Below are 20,712 nucleotides of genomic sequence, written 5' to 3'. Positions count from 1 at the left end.
TAGACTTACTTTCTGATATGAATGTGGAGAGGTGGATAGGTAGCATGGAGGGAACGTTGAAAGCAGGGACTCTGGAGCCCGACTTCCTGTCCTTGAAGACCAGCTCTCCCATTTGATGGCTTTATGATGGTGGACAACTTCTTTAAGCCCCAAATTCCTCACCTTAAAAAGGGAAGAATAATTCTACCTGTGTCATGGAATTTGGTGAAGGTAAGATGAGGTAACATATATAAATAACTTATTATAGTCCCTGATGCATGGTAAGTGGTCAATCAGTGCTAACTATTTTTATTATAGATCATTGGAATAATTAGCAATTCGGGTTTTTTTTGTTTTGTTTTGTTTTTTGTTTGCCTTATTTTTATAGTAAGTGCTAAGTGAATGAACTGACGTCATCACAATGAAAGGTATTTAAAATGTTATCTAGGCACCCTAATAAAAATATAAACATTTTATTCATTTAATAAAAATTGACCATGAATGATGTTCATGGCTAGGCAATGATGTTCGGTGGTAGGCAGTTTTAGACAGAGAATAAAGCAGGGAACAAGGATGACCAAGGTCCCTCCTCTCAGACAGTTTATACTCTAGTGAGGGAGGCTGACAATAAATAAGTAAACAAAAGGGTTGACATGATCTGTAAGCTCCAAGAGGCAGGGAGCTTAACTGTTTGTACCCAAGGGCACGCGAATTAGCGCCTACTGGAGGCGCTTACTGAGTGTATTGAGGGGAGGAAAGGAGATTGCTTCAGAGGGTGATGAGTGTGAGCAAGGCAACGCAACTGGACTAATGACGGAGTGGGAAGGTTGGCTTCACCAGTTGTGGTGCAGCTAAGAAGATGGCTGATGAGCTAAGTTGGAAAGAGGTGAGGGAGGCAATCATGGGACAGTCTTTGAGAAGAGTAGTCCAGGAAAGAGGAGATTCCATGCCAAAGCTAAAAGTCCTAGAGCAAAGCTGTGTTGTGTTTGTGAAGAACAGAAAGCAGACCTAAGTGGCTGGAACCACAGTGAGGGGAGGGGAGGGGGAAGGAGGTGGGAGCCACAGTCAAGCACTGGGCATGGAGGGCATTTAGGTCCATTTCCTCACCCTGCACAGAACCTACCTGGGAAGTTTTTCTATTCCTTCCCTCAGAATGTCTACAGAATGAATTGCTTTGTTTGTCAGCTACCCCCTTGGTCTTATATAATAGAATGACCTTTCCAGGCTGGGGCCCTGGAGACAGACTGGATTCCTCTCTCCTGTTGCCAGGGCCCTGCCCTGCACTTTACCTGCTCAGTGTTTCTCGATGTGTTGGTTTATTTGTGAGACTAATGTAACAATAAAATGAAATCTTACCCTCTGGGGGAAAATTTCTGAAGTACAATGGGGAGCCAGTTTAGGATTTCAAGCAGGTGAAAAAGATGGTCTGAATTATGCTTTAATGAGAGCTTTAGTGGCTAGGTAGGGAAGAAATTGCAGGAGAGTGGGAATGACAGGACGGGGGCCACTTAGGTGACCAGGACAATGGTGGCTTGGACTGGGGATCTAGAATGAGGGGCAGAAGAATGAAGGAACCCCCAGCTCAGGTTCCAATCCTCTGTAGTCTTTTTAGCAGGGATGCACATGTATACACACACATACCACACACGCCATCACACATACCCCACACACCACATACGTACACACACACCACACACACAGACTACACACACACTATACCACACATACACTATATACCACACACACACACCATGCACACTATACCACACACATACTACACACTACACACACACACAATCCTCACACACACATATCCCACCTATCCCTCATGTGCACAAATTACACTGCACACATCCTTCACACACACCCCACAGACACCACACACTATACCGCGCATACCCTATATACCACACACACACCACACACACTATACCACACATACACTGCATACCGCCCCCCCCCCACACAGCATACATATATCCCCCAACCCCCTCACTCCCACACACATACTACATACCACACATACCCACACATACACCCACACACGCTACCGGAGCACCGCATGCCGCCCCCCTCCCCACACCACGGTATAAATGTTTCATGTACCATGAGATTATCTCCGCCTGCAGAGGGCACCTGAGCCCTACAAATATATCCCAGGGGCAAAGGGGTGATAACTCTCAGGAGAAGCGGTTTCCCGGGGACCTAACTTGTGAGGGCCAGGAAAGGAAAAACAAAACAATCCCAACTGGAGCTGCAGTCTTGCTTACTGGAATTTAAAAGCTCTTCTTCTAAAAATCAAATTTTCTTGCCTTGGCTTGTCAAATAAGGCAACAATTTGGGCCTTCGCACACTAGCGTAAGTCGGTTGCAGTATTCAGGCCTCCTCCTGCTGCAGAGAAGAGAGAGAGAGGCAGTTTGACAGGCAGTTGAGGGGAGGAGAAGCCTAATTTCCAGAGAGGATCTGGCCAGGGTGCCAGGCCTGGGGAGGCCCAAAGCTGGGAAGCTCTGAGAAGGGCAGGCAGCGCAGAGGCAGGCCCCCAGGGGCAGCATGAGGGTGAAGAGGGAGGGGTGGGGGTAGGGCAACCAGGGACCTTTCAGGTACCTGAGAATTGGGGCTGAGGACAGTTCTGCCTGGAAACATCTCTGCCAGCTCCAGAAATCATTTGCTGTGTCTTACGCTGTGCAGCTCACATTAGAAGGACGTGATCCTGCTCTTTGAGAAACTTAAAATCCAAAGCCATTTTATATATCAATCTGCTGAGAATGAGTCATTTTCCATTGAGGCTGAGAAGCGAGCACCTAGACAGTCTGATCTGAAGGGCATAAAGCCACTTCCTCTTCCGGCCCCCATCTCCCACACAGGCCGCTGCTGCAGGTCTCCCCACCCTCCCCCCAACCCTGGCCCCCACACACCTGATGGTGCCCTTTGGCTTGGCACACTGAGGACCTAGTGCGAAGGCTACCCTGTGATCCAAGAGACTCCTCCACCCGTGCCCCCACAGGAGCACGTGACCATGACCCTTTGACCACATTGCCTTGTATCTCTTGTTGCATCACCTGTTAACCTGTGACCCTGATCCGATCACCAGACCCTGGAAGCAGGGATGGAGTCTTACTCATCTTTGTATTCCAAGGGGACCGAAACTGTATTTTCACATAATACATGTTACATATTTATACTAATACCAGGTATCCACGTCTATTTTAGACTGGGTTTGATACTCTTGTTTGGCTTGATTTACAGCCTGGATTAGCCTGAAATACATCTATATCTACCGAGAAAGGTAAACATTTCCAACCGTGGATGGTGTGGAAACACAACTGGTGTTAGCGCACCTGTGAGAAAGGAAGGGAAATATTACCTCTGACATTCTGCCACACACCCACCCATTCCCCACCCCAACTGGGAAGCCTGGTGACAAACTATGCCCTAAGTGAGCTCAGCTAGCCTAGCCTCCTTCCTCCTCTCTGCGCCTTCAGCCAGTAGGCTGCCTGGAGAAGAACGTTCGTAATAATTTGATACTTTTACTGATGAGGTCATGTGTAAATTGAAATGACTAGCTGAAAGTGCTGGAGAAGTGGGCTTATTCTGCAGGCATATTTCACAAAGAACAAACCTCAGTGTACCAATGCCACTGGCAGCCTGGCTGGTTGGATTTCCAAATATTGACTGTTTGTGGACTTCCTTCTTGCGTGGTGTCCTCTGTCTGCCCTGACAGGCGATGACCTTGGATTGGATAATCCTGATGTCATGCGGAGAAGTAAACGAGATAGTAGCTACAGATTGTTTAGTACTCCATAGTGGCTGTTGGTGTTGTGATTATCACTGTTTTCTTATTTGTTTATTTCAATTTTTTTTTGGAGAGACGAAGTGGGTGTGCGTAGGGAGGGAGGGGCAGAGGGAGAGAAGGAATCTTAAGCAGGCTCCCTGCTCAGCATGGAGTCCAATGTAGGCTCACCACCCTGAGATCATGACCTGAGCTGAAATCAGGAGTCACTTAACCCACTGAGCCACACAGGTGCCCCATTATCACTAATTAACTGTTACATGGCAGGTATATATGGTACTTCCCAGTTTTGTTGGAGGAAGTTTTATGCACTCTTACACAAAAGCATTGAAACTTAATTTCGAGTTGATTTTAGGGAAGGAATTATTTTGCACATAAAATAACTTCCTTTTATTTACACATGAAATCATAAAATCTGGATATTCAGTAATGTCTACCAAACCTGAAGACAAAATATAAAATCTATGGGCGTGCCTGGGTGGTTCAGTTGGTTGAGCATCCAATTCTCAATTTCAGCTCAGGTCATGATATCAGGGTCCTGGGATCAAGCCCTGTGTCCCGCTCCATGCTCGGGGCAGAGGGTGGGGTCCGCACCTTTCTCTGCCCCTCCCCGTGCTCTCTCTCTCCCTCTCCCTCTCTCTCTCTCTCTCATAAGTAAATCTTAAAATATATATATATATATATATATGTATATATATATATATATATATAGGAGTGCCTGGGTCTCTCAGTCGGTTAAACATTTGCCTTTGGCTCAGGTCATGATCCCAGACAGAGTCCTAGGATTGAGCCCCACATTGGGCTCCCTGCTTAGTGGAGAGTGTGCTTCTCCCTCTCCCACTGCCCCTCCCTTCCCAGCTCATGCGTGCTCTCTCTCACTCACTCTCTCTCAAATAAATAAATAAAATCTTAAATATGTATGTGTATATATATATATATATATACATACACATATATTTATGTAATCTCTATAGCTAAAAGTAAATGTATTGGTATCAGTGAATACTGGTATACAGTAAAGAACAAAGCCACATATTTATTGGAAAATGAATCACATATACAGGTGATGCTAGTGACTGAAAAGTAATGCATAATATAAATTAAATGTGATTGCATATGAAGTATATATAGACAGAGCAAGTGTGATGGAAAATGGAATAAAACAAGCAGCAAAAACGTCAATGAATGCATAAGCAAGCAGCCACAGAACCAGAAAAACTCACCTGGGCAGTGACATTTGTGTTCCACTGACCTGCCCTCACAGCAAAGGGGCTTCTCTATTTGCCCTGTTGTGGTCCTAGCATGAACAGATTGGCGGTAATGGCAGATCGGCAGACTATTTCTAATTTTCCCAAGATGTGTTATTTACTTAGCTCTAAGGTGTTTCTTAGAATTAGCATAGTAGCTAAATAATGTACGAAATGAATGTGGGTAGATTCAGTATTATGGAAGTGCATTAAATGGAAGCAAATTCACTTTTACTATTAAGCTAAACTGCTATTTTATCATCTTTGCTGCTCTTCTGTAACTTTGTGTAATTTCACCCATTTTCAATATTTTTATATAATTATAATATACACCCAACATCATCTTTCAGTTTAGTGAGCCACTAGTGATTGAATCCCACTTCTAACTCAGTAGTGAAAAAATTTCAAACGATCATTAATTCATACAATGCTTTGGAATCAGATCAGTTTTATATAGATATATATAAGGTTTATATATATGTATATATAACACATATTTAACACACATGCACACACCTCCAATTATATATATATCTATCTTCATATATATATATAAAATTGGAGGTGTGTGCATGTGTGTTATGGTAATAAACATAATTATCATATTATCCTCTAGACAGCTGTCAGCAAAGGCTTCAAATCTTGCATTCTCGCAGCTGGGCCAATCCTTTCCCTACTGCACTGCTGTGACACCTGAGGAAGGTCTAATTCTCAACCCTGGTTCTTCCTGTCTGTCCTTCTTATTGCACAGAACCAAGAATGCCTTTCTAGAGCTCAGGATATGACCCTTCCTAAACTCTCAGACTGGCCTTGTCCAAAGATGTGTTATAATTCAGAATATTTGAAAAACTCTTCCCAACATCCAACACTAAATGTACATGCTGCTTAAAAATACAACTCAATGTGACATCAATAACATTTTTACTTCTAGATTTCTGCCTTCGAATCACAGATTCCAGAGATCTGCAGCACCATGAGTTGGCTAGAAACAATGTTCTCCTTAATTTTTAAAATTCTTTCATTTCCTTCAGCATCTGCATGTAGAACTATATTAAAATTCTTTTTTTAAAAAAGATTTTACTTATTTATTTGACACAGAGAAAGAGAGATCACAAGCAGGCAGAGAGGCAGGCAGAGAGAGAGTGGGAAGCAGGCTCCCTCCTGAACAGAGAGACCTATGGGGGCTCCATCCCAGGACCCTGAGATCATGACCTGAGCCAAAGGCAGAAGCTTAAGCCACTGAGCCACCCAGCCACCCCAGAACTATATTAAAATTCTTACAACAGGGGTGCCTGGGTGGCTCAGTCGGTTAAGCTCTGACTCATGATTTTGGCTCAGGTCATGATCTCAGGGTCCTGGGATTGAGTCCTGTGTCAGGCTCCATGCTCAATGGGGTGTCTGCCTCTCTCCTTCTCCCTCTGCTCCTCTATGTGTGCGCTCTCTCTTAAATAAATAAATAAATCCTTTAAAAAATTCTTAACAACAATAACAATACACTCTTCCTGGAATATCTAGTAAGAGTTGAATGATGAAGGTTTAGGTCCAGAAGTAGTAATTGCTGAAAAAATTGGCTTTGGTATTCTCTAGGAGTGCTATGTTTGAAATCAGAAGACAGCCTTATAAAGGAGAGTGCTTCTTAGCCTTCTAGATAGTTTAACATCCTCAACCAAAATGGTTTTCTGCAGAAGCTTCAAGTTTGGCAAACACATCTCTGCGCCAGGAGGATGGGTCCACCCCAAATCAAAGTGACAGAAGTTCCTCTGTCTAGGACCGTTCCAGACCTTGCCCTATGTATATCTTAACCTAACTGTTCATTTTTTTTCTTTTTTAAATTTAAATTCAATTAATTAACATAATGTTTTATTTATTTCAGGGGTACAGGTCTGTGATTCATCAGTCTTATATAATACCTAGTATTCGTTACATCACATGCTCTCTCCCAGTTACCCCATCCCTTCCGCCCGCCCCCAGCAATCCTGTTTGTTTCCTATGATTAAGAGTCTCTTATGGTTTGTAAGAGTCTCTTCTAGTTTGGGACTTATGGAGTCTCTCTGGTTTCGTCTTGTTTCATTTTTTCTTCTCTTCCCCTATGATCCTTTGCCTTATTTCTTAAATTCCACATATCAGTGAGATTATATAATAATTGTCTTTCTCTGATTGACTTATTTTGCTTATGGTGTTCATTTTTAACACCACTAGTAATGGGACTGACAAACACAAATGCCTCTTGACATGGAACACAGTGAAAAATATAACTTCAGTTCTGCATTTCTCCTGATTTAAAAAAACCAATAACTTCAATCTAATCACTAGGAAACAGGAAAAAAAATAAGGGTGTGCTACAAAATAATTCACCTGAACTCTTCATAAACCTCAAGGTCAAACACCTGAAATTAATCTAACATAGCGTGTCAACTATACTTTAATTAAAAAAGAAGTCAAGGTCATGAAGGACAGCGATGCACTGAGGAACTCCAATCAAAGGAGATGAAGAGGCATGGAATTAAATGCAACCTGTGATCTCTGTTCAGGTCCTGGATGAGGAAAAGAGTTTCTTTTGCTCTTGCTATAAAGGACATCATTGTGACAGTTGGTGGAATTTGAATTAGGTCTGCAGATTGAATTATAGTATTATATTGATGTTAATTTTCTAATTTTATAATTGCACTGTACTTATGTAAGATAATGTCGCTTTTTTTTAAAAAGATTCTATTTATTTATTTGACAGACAGAAATCACAAGCAGGCAGAGAGGCAGGCGGGACTGGAGGGAGCAGGCTCCCCACTGAGCAGAGAGCCCAATGTGGGGCTTAATCCCAGGACCCTGAGATCATGACCTGAGTCGAATGCAGAGGCTTAACCCACTGAGCCACCCAGGCGCCCTGAGTATTTCAGTAAGTATAAAAAGTTCCCTCATGTTCTGCCGTACCCAATCACCTCCTTCCATCCCCACTTCATGATAACTTTTGATCTGATTTCTTCCCTTTAGCCGTGTCTTCTTCACGCTGTTATGGAAGCAGAATCATACAGTGTATGGTCTCTTACGTCTGGCTCTGTTTGCTGAGCACTATGACTTTGACGTTCATCAGAAGTAATAGTCTGATCATCACTTTTAGTAGTACACCAATTATAACACTTTTTCTTTATGTGTATCCTAAGTGAAGGTAGAGCTGTGAATAGCTAAATAAGCCATACTGTCATTGTAGTGTATCTCAAAATTCTGTCTGAAGACCACCTGCACCAAAATCACCTGGGTGCTTGCTAGAATCTCGGATTCAGAACTTTTGAGCTACTCACTTATGTGTTTAGTGAGCGCCTCCATGTGACTTCATGCATAAGTAAAATCATAAACCGTCAGGTATTCCAAGATGAACAAGAATATCAGAGTTAAGTGGTTCTGAGTTTGAATCTAGCTCTGCCATTGATTAGCTGCAAGAAGTTGGGCAAATTTCCTAAACTCTCTGCACCTATTTTGTACTTGGAAATACTTAATATATTCCCCAAATACTTTTGAGCATCTATCATATGACAGGCATGGTTCTAGAAACTAGACTGCAGCAGTGAATAAGACAAAGTCCATTCCTTCATGGAACACACATTCTGTCAGAGTGAGATAACAAAAGCACATAAATATGAGATAAATTTCCGTTGGTGGTACTCTGCAGAAAATGAAACAAGGTTTTGACATAGAGGGTACCTTAGTTAAGATACAATCTAGACTACTTGTCACAGAGAAACTAAGAAATATATTTAAACAAGAAGGAAATGTTCCCCTCCCCCCCTTCCTTTGTGAGAGTCTGGAGGAGGCAGCAAGGGACAGAGGTAGGGTGGCTCTCACCTTTCTCTCTGAAAGCCTTCATCTCTCCATCTCCTAGCTGCTTCAGCTCCTATAATCTTGTCTGTATTCCAACTAGGAGGAAAGAGGAAAAGTTTAAGGGGAATTTGTGCCCATTTTTTTTATGGGTCCATCACTTCTAGTCACATTCTGTTGATAAAACGTAGAGGTACCTGTCTGCAAGGAAGGCTGGGAAATGTTTCTTCTGTAGCCACATAGAGCGAAAACACCAGAGGAAGAGGCAAATGGGGATTGGTAGACAACAACAATCCCTGCCAGAGAGTGGGACTGGGTGGTGCAGGAGGCTATTTTAACATTAAAGGCCTCTTTTGGAAAGCAGTAGTTGAGAGTCTGGGCCGCCTGTATGGCTCAGTCTTTTGAGTGTTGGACTCTTGGTTTCGATTCAGGTCCTGATCTCATAGGTCCTGGGATGGAGGCCCACCTCTGGCTGTGCAGTCAGCAGGAGTCAGCTTGGGCATTGTCTCCCTCTGCCCCTTTCCCTGCTCGTACTCTCTTTCAGTCTTTCTAAAATCAATCAATCTATCTATCTATCTTTCAAAAATTTATTTAAAAATTTAACAAAGAAGAAGAAAGAAAGTTGAGCTAGGGTAAATTTCAGTCCTTAGTAATTCGTGAGGCACATTTTCCTCAACATGTTTATGACTCATACGCTTTTCTGTATTTCCGTTTACAAAAAACTGTCCACCAATCTTGATTCTCTCTGGACATGGTAGGGGGAAAATTGACGTCAGCCTTCAGCGGCCACCATGCAAGTCCAGTCCAGAGGTTCGCACCTGATTTCTCAGCCGGCCTTCTCCCGGGGTTTATGCTCATGCACTCCGAGGTCTGACCACCCCTCATCCGTCCTTCGCGGCCTTGCTCAAGGGCAGGACGAAGCCACGCCTTTCTCTTGCACATTTTTCTCTCTGAAACCATTTTGGGGTGGGGGGCGGGCGAAGAAACATACACGTCTCATGTTTTGACTCTACATCAAGAATAGAAACTGAAAAGAAATACTAATTTCTATGTTCCAGGGTAATTTTCCTTTTTTAAGCTTGTGGCCACGGGCCATTCTGAGAATGGGATGAACGCTGTGCATCTTCTCCCCCAGACGCCGCCCAGTAGGGTCAGTTCTCCGCCTCTTCCCGCCCCCCAAAGTAGTACTGCACACTAGATCACTTCCTCCACTCTCTTCCTCTCCCATGCGGGTCCTGATGTCTGAAGCAGCGCATCTTAGCTGACCTCAGGCATCCACTCCACCTAGGCCACTAGAGTCGCGGGGACGCAGCTGACGGGGCCCGGCCGGGGACGATACCGGAACTCAGTTACCGACCCCTGTTGCCCACCGGAACGTGAAGGGACGGAACGCGCCAGGCTGCGGAACGGAAAGAGAGAGCGGGGGACGTGTTTGGCAGAGGGACGGTCTGATCGTTGGTTCTCCCAGTCTGGTTTGTCTCTTGGCGATGTTTCCGAGGCTCTCCGCGATCCTGCCTTTACGCCCTCTCTCCCGCTTCCCTTTATGCTCTGGAGGCTCAGAGGCTGCGATTGTGCGACTCGGTGCTCCGCACGGAACGGTCAGGTACCGCATTTCGGCCCTGTTGGCCCTGCGGGTGTCAAGGCAACCTCCGGGGCTTTCAATGGTCATTCTCCGCTTCCTGGGGTGGATGTTCCAGCCCGCGGGATCTCAGAGGCCGTTGCTTTAAAGCTGAGGAAAGGGAAAGCCCAGAAAGCTAAAATGACTTGCCCAAGGTCATAACGTGAGTGAGAAACAGAGCTACGGTTGCAAGGTTGGCTCCTGTCCCGAGCGCTCCGCCACGCCTCCCCTCATTCAGTCCGGGCTCCAGAAGCAAAGTTGTCTCACCTTTTTTTTTTTTTTTTTAACTTCCCAAGACTATAACGGTCTCATTCCTGCCTCCATTTATTCTTTGATTCGTCATTTAAAGTACTTACCCTGTACCGATACTGGCGTTAAACCCCGAATAACAACAGTTCTGCCGCCACGAAGCTTGTAGTTCACCAAGCATGCAATTCAAGTTTAGCAGAGTGAAGCTGAGATGGTGTGGGTAGCACAGAATGCTTTATTAATTGCAGTCATGGCTGGGTGAGCAAGTCGGGACAGCCAACTATTGCAGGAGAGTTTCAGAGTATCCTTTCTGGAAAAGAAGTCTGATAAAATCTAAAGGGGGGCCAGGGGTTGGAGCTAGCCAGGCCAGAAAAGTAGTTATGCATACTTGGTCTTGCTGTTTATTCTCTAAGATCTCCTGTCATTATGGGAACTTAATTCTACTGCATATAGTGCAAGCAGAACGATTTGGGACCAGGGTCACTATGGTTGAGTGTAGTTCAAAGCAGGTTAGTAGCAACGGAGATGGGAAAAAGTAGCTGGATGGAGGAGAAAAATTGCACAGGTAGAATTGATGTGATGTGACATATGAAATAAGGGTAAGGTAGAGAAAAGATTTAAGCAGGCTACCCTACAAGACAGGTGTACTGTTAATGTTAATAGAAGATTGAAGAGCAGCTTTCAGAAGGCTTTTAAAATATGTCATAGTTTTAAAATTCAAAATATCTGTTATGGTAAGAATCCCCTTCAGTACAGAAGGGTGAGAAATGGTTAGTCAGTATGAGAGAGGAGCTCTTGAATGTCATTTTGGATGTGTTGTATTTGAAGTGCTGGTGAAATGCTCTCAGTGGAAACAAGCCCTGGTGGGAGGTTAGGACCAAAGTTTTATTATTTTAGTGTTATGGAGTTACTGCCCGTACATGATTTTCCTGTACTAAACATAGATTACGTTCTGTGGCCCCATAGTAGTCTTGGAAGGAAACATTGAAAGATGGGAGGTTATATGTGAGATTCTCCTGATTGCCACCTTTGTTATAATACCTTTAATATTTAACTTTAACATTGAAATAATATTTTCCTAAACTGAATCGTACCATGTATTGAATGATATGATGAAGATCCTGTGTACTGATTATAAAGATACTAATTATGTAATTGGTTTTGCATTCTAATTGTTAAGTGCCTCTAGTTGATAGCCATTGACTTTTTTTTTTTTAAGATTTTATTTATTTATTTGACAGACAGAGAGATCACAAGTAGGCAGAGAGGCAGGCAGAGAGAGAGGAGGAAGCAGGCTCCCTGCAGAGCAGAGAGCCCGATGCGGGACTCAATCCCAGAACCCTGAGATCATGACCTGAGCTGAAGGCAGCGGCTTAATCCACTGAGCCACCCAGGCGCCCGCCATTGACATTTTTATAAGCAGATCAAATAGTTTGTTTCAGAATTCTTGGCAATAGCCATTTTTTTTCTTTCATTAAAGGGTCCCTAGTTTGATACTGCTATTGGCTAGCTTTGAGAAGTTGAAATAATATGTAGCCCAGGGTATGATGTGCGGTCTTGAGATGAGTTGTATCAGAAGCACCTGGCATCTTGGTTAAATGCGGGTCCTTGCGCAGTATACCAAACTTAGCAACTAAGAATCTCAGGAATATATTGTAAATAAGCTCCCTACGTAATTCAGATGATCCCTAAAGGTTAAGAACCACTGACTTAACTTCTTTAAGCATCAGTTTCTTGTATAAAACAGAAGTAGTAAAACCTGTCCTGTAAGATTGTAAGGATTAAAGGACGTGTGTCACGTAGCTCCTTAGATATGCGGTCCTCTGGGGGCACCTGGGTGGCTCAGTGGATTAAGCCACTGCCTTCGGCTCGGGTCATGATCTCAGGGTCCTGGGATCGAGCCCCACATCGGGCTCTCTGCTCCGCAGGGAGCCTGCTTCCTCCTCTCTCTCTGCCTGCCTCTCTGCCTAGTTGTGATTTCTTTCTGTCAAATAAATAAAATATTAAAAAAAAAAAAGATATGCGGTCCTCTGATGGGCAATATCAGTATTACTTGGAAATTTGTTAGAAATGCAAACACTTTGTGTCCCTCCTCAAAGCTACTGAATAAGGATTCCTTGGTGGGACTACGTAATTCTTACGCATATTGAAGTTTGAGAAACAGTGTTCTAGCCTGTTAGCTTCGGAAAGATAGGGACCATGAGATTCTGATTTACTATTGTATCCTATCGTCAATGCATAGTATAGTATCCAGCACAGAGTAGATATTGATTGTATTTAATGAATGACTTTGTGTACATTTTACCTTTCTAATCTAACACTTTCATTACCTTTTTACATTTTTTTAATGTTTTCTTTTTTTTTTTTAAGATTTATTTATTTGGGATAGAGAGTGTGAGAGAGAGCACACCCACGAGCAGGGGGAGGGAGAGAGGAAGAGGGAGAGGGAGAAGCATGCTCTCCATTGAGCAGGGAGCCCCACGTGGAGGATGTGGGGCTAGATCCCAGAATGGTGGCCTGAGCGGAAGGCAGATGCTTAAGTGACTGAGCCACCCGGGTGCCCTAGGTTCTTAATTTCTTCAATATCAGGACACCTGGGTGGTGCAGTTGATTAAATGTCTGGCTCACTTTCAGCTCAGGTCATGATCTTAGGGTCCTGAGATGGAGCCTCACATCGGACTCCGTGCTCAGCTTGCTTGGGATTCTTTCTCCCTCTCCCCCTGCCCCTTCTGTTTGTGCTTGCGTTCTTGCTCACACGCGCTCTCTCTCAAATATATAAATGCACCTCAGGAAAAAAAGTTCTTCAATATCAAGTATCAAAAGATTTTTAACACCACAAAAAAAATTAGATATTTGGGTGACTTAGATTTGGCAGATCTCTTGCATGAATTTGAAATAGATGTAATCATTTGTGTCATTCTTTTTCACAAATGTATTTAATGAAAAAAGTGGAAAGTAGCCATTGAACATCCTTTTCACTGGTCCAATTTCAGCTTAGTTTACAAATGGTTATTGGTTAAATGACATGCAGCTCAATGAGAAAGTTGATCAGGTTAGAATAACACCCAGACATTAGAATAATACTCAGACATGTTTTTTAAAGAAAGTAACTTTTTTTTTTCTTTATTAATAGAAATTTCTGGGGGCACCTGGGTGGCTCAGTGGGTTAAGCCTCTGCCTTCGGCTCAGTTCATGATCTCAGGGTCCTGAATCGAGCCATGCATCGAACTCTCTGCTCAGCAGGGAGCCTGCTTCCCCCTCTCTGCCTGCCTCTCTGCCTGCTTGTGACCTCTCTGTCAAATAAATAAATAAAATATTTAAAAAAGAAGAAATTTCTGTATTTTAATACCTTTTAAAGAGGTAGTTTTATATCATGTTAAGAATAAGGACTTGGTAGTCAGTTTGGGGTTTGAGAATAGTAAATTGCAATTTATTAACTCTGTCATGGTTTTTGCAACCTTTTTTTTTTAAGGTTTTATTTTTACTTATTTGAGAGAAAGGCAGAGAGAGGGCACAAGCAGGGGGAGTGGCATGCAGAAGGAGAAGTGGACTCCCCAGCAAGGAGCCTGATGTGGGGCTCAATCCCAGGACCCTGGGGTCATGACCTGAGCCAAAGGCAGACACTTAACTGACTGAGCCACCCAGGCAGCCTGTGGAACCCCCCCCTTTTTTTTTTTTTAATATTAGTTCATGTCTTTTTTTTTTTTTTTTAAAGATTTTATTTATTTGACAGACAGAGATCACAAGTAGGCAGAGAGGCAGGTAGAGACAGAGAGGGGGGAAGAAGGCTCCCGCTAAGCAGACAGCCCAATGCGGGGTTCATCCCAGGACCCTGGCATCATGACCTGAGCCGAAAGCAGAGGCTTTAACTCACTGAGCCACGCAGGCACCCCACAGTTCATGTCTTTTATCAACACAGATACAATTACTTGTTTTCCAGTTTGTTGAAGCAATAGGTCAGACAACATTTGTCACAGTGATGTCTGTCACGGTGGCTAGCCATGAGACTCCAGCACCACATCCATCTGAAGGGCACTTCTGATTCCACTATATAGTATTTCAGGACAGCTAACTTAACCTTTCTCTCATGAGGAATTCTCAAGAAGAATTTCTTGGGAGTGGTATAAGACTTCTTCCTTTTCTTAGCACCATGGTGAAGTCTCAGCCAAAGATGAAGAGTGGACTCCTTTTAAATGTCGTGTCAGACAGAGTACGTCCATCTTCCAGGTCCTTGCCAGCAGAGATCAGTCTCTCTGGTCAGGAGGAATTCCTTCCTTATCCCGAATCTTGGCCTTTACAGTTTCTATTGTATCTGAGGGTTCATCCTGGAAAGTGGTCTTTCCCCATAAGGTTTTTATGAAAATCTTTCCTTTTGGTGATATTTCCACCACATATGGTAGATCACAAAGTTATCACCTTTTCTAAATGTCACAGAATGCATAGAAAATGATCTTGTGTCAAACCTTGACGTAAACGGAGGGAAGCAACAGATGGGAGCTCCAGCAGCCCCAGGCTTCACCCAGCTACCCCAAGGACCAGGTAATCAGTCAGTCTCAGCACACCTGTAACCCATTTGTGACTCACCAGTGTATCTTAGGCCTTAGTGAGCCCTGCGCTACATGACCTTGGGTAAATCACTTCGCTTCTCTGGTTTCTATTTTCCTTATCTGCAGAATGGGGGTAATATGGAGTTGTTGTGGGTATGAGGAAATGTAATCAATATTTTGCACCAGACTAAGCACATAGTATATACTCAATAAATGTTACATTGCTCTTGGGGCATCCGGGTGGCTCAGTGGGTTAAAGCCTCTGTTTTTGGTTCAGGTCATGATCTCAGGGTCCTGGGATCAAGCCCCACATCGGGCTCTCTGCTCAGTGGGGAGCCTGCTTCCTCCTCTCTCTTGCTGCCTCTCTGCCTACTTGCTATCTCTGCCTGTCAAATAAATAAATAAAAAATTTTTAAAAAGTTACATTGCTCGTGTTGGAGAGGATGTGGAGAAAGGGGAACCCTCTTACACTGTTGGTGGGAATGCAAGTTAGTGCAGCCACTTTGGAGAACAGTGTGGAGATTCCTCATGAAATTAAGAATAGAGCTTCCCTATGACCCTGCAATTGCACTGCTGGGTATTTACCCCAAAGATACAGATGTAGGGAAAAGAAGGGCCATCTGTACCCCAATGTTTATAGCAGCAATGGCCACGGTCGCCAAACTGTGGAAAGAACCAAGGTGCCCTTCAGCGGATGAATGGATAAGGAAGATGTGGTACATATACACAATGGAGTATTATGCCTCCATCAGAAAGGATGAATACCCAACTTTTGTAGCAACATGGACGGGACTGGAAGAGATTATGCTGAGCGACATAAGTCAAGCAGAGAGAGTCAAGTATCATATGGTCTCACTTATTTGAGGAGCATAACAAATAACATGGAGGACATGGGGAGATGGAGAGGAGAAGGGAGTTGAGGGAAACTGGAAGGGGAGATGAACCATGAGAGACTATGGACTCTGAAAAACAACCAGAGGGTTTTGAAGGGGCGGGGGGGTGGGGGAGGTTGAGGAACCAGGTGGTGGGTATTAAGGAGGGCACGTACTGCATGGAGCACTGGGTGTGGTGCAAAAACAATGAACACTGTTATGCTGAAAATAAACAAATAAAAAAATTAAAAAGAAAAAGTTACATTGGTCTTGTTACGGTTGCTGACAATAATAATAAAAGCAAAAGGGAAGGATTCAAATTAGAAAATTTTAAAAACACATAAAAGCAGTGTTTTGCAATTGCAGGGTCACAGGGAAGCTCTATTCTTAATTTCTTCAGGAATCTCCACACTGTTCTCCAAAGTGGCTGCACTAACTTGCATTCCCACCAACAGTGTAAGAGGGTTCCCCTTTCTCCACATCCTCTCCAACACACATTGTTTCCTGTCTTGCTAATTTTGGCCATTCTAACTGTTGTCAGGTGGTATCTCAATGTTGTTTTAATTTGAATCTCCCTGATTGCTAGTGATGATGAACATTTTTTCATGTGTCTGATAGCCATTTGTATGTCTTCGTTGGAGAAGTGTCTGTTCATATCTTCTGCCCATTTTTTGATATGATTATCTGTTTTGTGTGTGTTGAGTTTGAGAAGTTCTTTATAGATCCTGGATATCAACCTTTTGTCTGTACTGTCATTTGCAAATATCTTCTCCCATTCCGTGGGTTACCTTTTTGTTTTGTGGAATGTTTCCTTTGCTGTGCAGAAGCTTTTGATCTTGATGAGGTCCCAAAAGTTCATTTTCGCTTTTGTTTCCTTGGCCTTTGGAGACATATCTTGAAAGAAGTTGCTGTGGCTAATATCGAAGAGGTTACTGCCTATGTTCTCCTCTAGGATTCTGATAGATTCCTGTCTCACGTTGAGGTCTTTTATCCATTTCGAGTTTATCTTTGTGTACGGTGTAAGAGAATGGTCGAGTTTCATTCTTCTACATATTGCTGTCCAGTTTTCCCAGCACCATTTATTGAAGAGACTGTCTTTTTTCCATTGTATATTTCTTCCTGTTTTGTCGAAGGCTATTTCACCATAGAGTTGAGGATCCATATCTGGGCTCTCCACTCTGTTCCACTGGTCTATGTGTCTGTTTTTATGCCAGTACCACGCTGTCTTGGTGATCACAGCTTTGTAGTAAAGCTTGAAATCGGGTAACGTGATGCCGCCAGTTTTGTTTTTGTTTTTCAACATTTCCTTAGCAATTCGGGGTCTCTTCTGATTCCATACAAACTTTAGGATTATTTGCTCCAGCTCTTTGAAAAATACCGGTGGAATTTTGATCGGAATGGCATTAAAAGTATAGATTGCTCTAGGCAGTATAGACATTTTAACAATGTTTATGCTTCCAATCCAAGAGCATGGAACAGTCTTCCATCTTTTTGTGTCTTCTTCAATTTCTTTCATGAGTGTTCTGTAGTTCCTCGAGTACAGATCCTTTACCTCTTTGGTTAGGTTTATTCCCAGGTATCTTATGGTTCTTGGTGCTATAGTAAATGGAATCGATTCTCTAATTTCCCTTTCTGTATTTTCATTGTTAGTGTATAAGAAAGCCACTGATTTCTGTACATTGACTTTGTATCCTGACACGTTACTGAATTGCTGTATGAGTTCTAGTAGTTTGGGGGTGGAGTCTTTGGGGTTTTCCATATAAAGAATCATGTCATCTGTGAAGAGAGAGAGTTTGACTTCTTCCTTGCCAATTTGGATACCCTTTATTTCTCTTTGTTGTCTGATTGCCGTTGCTAGAACTTCTAATACTATGTTGAACAACAGTGGTGCGAGTGGGCATTCTTGTCGTGTTCCTGATCTCAACGGGAAGGCTGCAGGCTTTTTCCCATTGAGGATGATATTTGCTGTGGGTCTTTCATAGATAGATTTTATGAAGTTCAGGAATGTTCCCTCTATCCCTATACTTTGAAGCGTTTTCATCAGGAACGGATGCTGGATTTTGTCAAATGCTTTTTCTGCATCAATTGAGAGGACCATGTGTTTCTTCTCTCTTCTCTTATTGATTTGTTCTATCACATTGATTGATTTGCGAATGTTGAACCAACCTTGCAACCCAGGGATGAATCCCACCTGGTCATGGTGGATAATCTTTTTAATGTGCTGCTGGATCCTGTTTGCTAGGATCTTGTTGAGAATCTTTGCACTGCTGGGTATTTACCCCAAAGATACCGATGTAGTGAAAAGAAGGGCCATCTGTACCCCAATGTTTATTGCAGCAATGGCTACAGTCGCCAAACTGTGGAAAGAACCAAGATGCCCTTCAACGGATGAATGGATAAGGGAGATGTGGTCCATATACACAATGGAGTATTATGCCTCCATCAGAAAGGATGAATACTCAACTTTTGTAGCAACATGGACGGGACTGGAAGAGATTATGCTGAGCGAAATAAGTCAAGCAGAGAGTCAAGTATCATATGGTCTCACTTATTTGTGGGGCATAACAAAGAACACGGTGGACATGGGGAGATGGAGAGGAGAAGGGAGTTGAGGGAAACTGGAAGGGGAGATGAACCATGAGAGACTATGGACTCTGGAAAACAACCAGAGGTTTTGAAGGGGCGGGGGGGGGGGGTGGGAGGTTGAGGAACCAGGTGGTGGGTAATAGGGAGGGCACGTACTGCATGGAGCACTGGGTGTGATACCAAAACAATGAACACTGTTATGCTGTAAATAAACAAATAAAAAAATAAAATAAAATAAAATAAAAATTAATCACTTTAAAATAAAAGCAGTGTTTTGAATCCTTCCTTTTTATTTTGGATTGTATTTTTCTTTTTTTTTTTCCTTTAATGCTTCTTTCTAGGACAAAAAATAATGTCCAAAGATACTTTTGCACCAACAGTGTGAATTATAGCAAGAAAGATGAGCAGTCTGCTCCAACGCGTGGGATTTCCAAAGAAACAGAGAGCCAAGAGAGTGTAAAGGAGAGTACAAAAATGACTTGTTAGATATTATTAAGGGCATGAAAATTGAGTTAAGCACAGTAAATGTACAAACAACAAAGCCATCCAGCAGAAGACAACTCAACAATGTGGAAGCTACATTTGGCAGCCTTCAGAAAACTCTGGAAGATGCCCCAAAGAAGAGGTAAATTGAATTGAATTTCAATTACATTGAAAGTAATTTTTGAAACTCCTTTTTCTTTTAGGAAAAAAAATTGAAATTAGAGGACCTGGGAGATGCTACATGAAGACTTAGTCTGTAAACACAGAGACTCTAGCACATGAAAGATACTGTTAGCCTTCTGTGTTTAAATAGGAAGGGGAGAGGCACCTGGCTGGCTCAGTGGGTTACACATGTGACCCTTGATCTTGAGGTTGTGAGTTCAAGTCCCATTTGGGTTTAGAGGTTTCTTAAAGTCTTTGGGGCGGTGGCTCAGGGGCTGAGTATCTGCCTTCGGCTCAGGTCGTGATCCCAGCGTCCTGGGATTGAGCCCCACATCAGGCTCCCTGCTCCTCAGGAAGCCTGGTTCTCCCTCTCCTGTTTCCCCTACTTATATTCCCTCTCTCACTGTCTCTCTCTGTCAAATAAATAAATAAAATCTTTAAAAAAAATTAAGGGGAGCCCGAGTGTCTCAGTTGATTAAGCATCTGACTTTTGATCTCAGCTCAGGTCTTGATCTCCAGGTCACGAGTTAAAGCCCAGTGTTGGCCTCCACCCTGGGCGGGGGTGGGGTGGCCTACTCAAAAATTTTTAAAAAGGGGGGAAAAAGTCTTTAAATAGGAAGGGGACATCTGATACAATCTAGAGAGGAAAAGAGTTATGATCTAATTGAGAATTCCACATGTTTTCTTACATATTCATCAGTGTTATTAACTGCAACTTAATTGCGTCTTTAAACTGTTAATTACCAAATTGTTTATATCCTGATTTGGAGGTAGCCTCATGTCTCTGAAGGACTGGGTTTGAAATTTCCATTTTAAAAATTCCACTGAGCATAGAAGTTCAGCATGTTGATTACAACTGTTTTATATGACTTCCTTTGACCAGTAATTATCAGTGCTCTCAGCTTATGTGGTTTCCTCGGAATATTGTAACTACTTGTACTTGTGAAAAGAGTACTGATTCTTTTTTTTTAAGATTTTATTTATTTATTTATTTATTTTTAAAGATTTTATTTATTTATTTGACAGAGAAAGAGATCACAAGTAGGCAGAGAGGCAGGCAGGGAGAGAGGAGGAAGCAGGCCACCTGCTGAGCAGAGAGCCCGATGCGGGACTCGATGCCAGGACCCTGAGATCATGACCTGAGCTGAAGGCAGATGCTTAACCCACTGAGCCACCCAGGCGCCCCCAGATTTTATTTATTTATGAGAGAGATAGCAAGAGAAGGAACACAGCCATGGGGAAGCTGAAGAGGGAGAAGCAGGCTTCCTGTTCAGCAGGGAGCCAGATATAGGGCTGGATCCCAGTGTCCTGGACACTGGGATCATGACCTGAGCCAAAGGCAGATGCTTAACTCCTGAGCCACCCAAGC

The 20,712-nt window shown here is 43.0% G+C and overlaps 2 pseudogenes; one reads left to right on the top strand and one right to left on the bottom strand.

Moving 5' to 3' along the window:
- The first annotated feature begins 10,194 nt into the window (after positions 1-10,194).
- The window catches only part of LOC123955945, a 47,879-nt pseudogene continuing 37,361 nt past the window's right edge, over positions 10,195-20,712 (top strand).
- Positions 14,579-15,093, bottom strand: LOC123925253 (annotated as a pseudogene).

The sequence above is a fragment of the Meles meles genome, chromosome 14, assembly GCF_922984935.1.
Source record: "Meles meles chromosome 14, mMelMel3.1 paternal haplotype, whole genome shotgun sequence".
In the NCBI taxonomy this organism is placed as follows: domain Eukaryota; kingdom Metazoa; phylum Chordata; class Mammalia; order Carnivora; family Mustelidae; genus Meles; species Meles meles.
The sequence above is the reverse complement of the archived record's forward strand: the minus strand, read 5'-3'. Positions and strand labels throughout refer to the sequence as shown.